Genomic DNA, 1,024 nt, shown 5'->3' with positions numbered 1-1,024 from the left:
TAAAAAAAAAAAAAAAGAAAGTATTATCTCAGAGGTTAAAAAAATAAATAAATAAAAGATGAGTGAGTTTAGCATTAAATTACATTCATCGCCTTGGTTGTTAAATTCCAAGACGAGAAGTAAAGAAATGTAAGTTGATAATATGGAAATAAATAATTCTAAGAGAAAAAAAAAAGAATTATGATTGCAAAATCTCTCATGGGGGATGTGAGATCGGGGAAAGGAGGACCCAGAAATCAGGATTAAACATGAGTCACTTATTAATCTTTTAACACAAGTCATGAGGAATGTTGAAGCCTATGCCCCTCCTTCCTTGGACAATTGTAAAGATGTGCAGGACATGCCCCAGGCCATAGCTGAGAAACCACATCCTGGGAAATGACATTACGAAAGACCACCCATAAAAATTTCATATTCTATGGGACTTGCCAGCAAGGAAGATCACCTGTAAAAATTCTATATTTTTACTTCCTTGTGAGATATTTTCCAGGTTGGACAGTTTACCTAGTATCCTAGGCATAACTTTAAGGGATGTTCTATTGGGGCAAAGGAGAATGCTAGCCCCTGTGAGAAATCTGAATTTAGAGTCCTGAAGAATCACACATGCTCAACATCCCAGAATAAGTTCTGTCTGTTCCTACCAAAGGCCTTTGCGTTGGAATCCATCTTGGAGAAATGCTGTACACACATCCAGTCAGCATGGCACCTCCTAAAAGAGCTATTACCCCAAAATTACTGCCTATCCCATGAATAAACATGTCTTTTCCCTATCCAAAACCTTTTAAGCCCCAGAAAAGCCCTTTATTGGAGGAGACAGGTTTAAGTGTTACGTTAAGCCCTCCCCATCTATATTTGCAAGCCTCTTTTCCTATCATAAACTTTTGCTCATATGGAAATTCGACCTCTCCTGACTATTCTTAATCAGTAGAAGACAAGCCCCCTTTCTTGAAGGGCGAAGATGCAGTTGGCACTCCACATAACAACAGTACAACTTTTCTTGTTAAAATGAAGAGGACTTGAAATA

This window comes from Chrysochloris asiatica, unplaced genomic scaffold (genome assembly GCF_000296735.1).
Source record: "Chrysochloris asiatica unplaced genomic scaffold, ChrAsi1.0 scaffold00124, whole genome shotgun sequence".
Taxonomy (NCBI): domain Eukaryota; kingdom Metazoa; phylum Chordata; class Mammalia; order Afrosoricida; family Chrysochloridae; genus Chrysochloris; species Chrysochloris asiatica.
The sequence above is the reverse complement of the archived record's forward strand: the minus strand, read 5'-3'. Positions refer to the sequence as shown.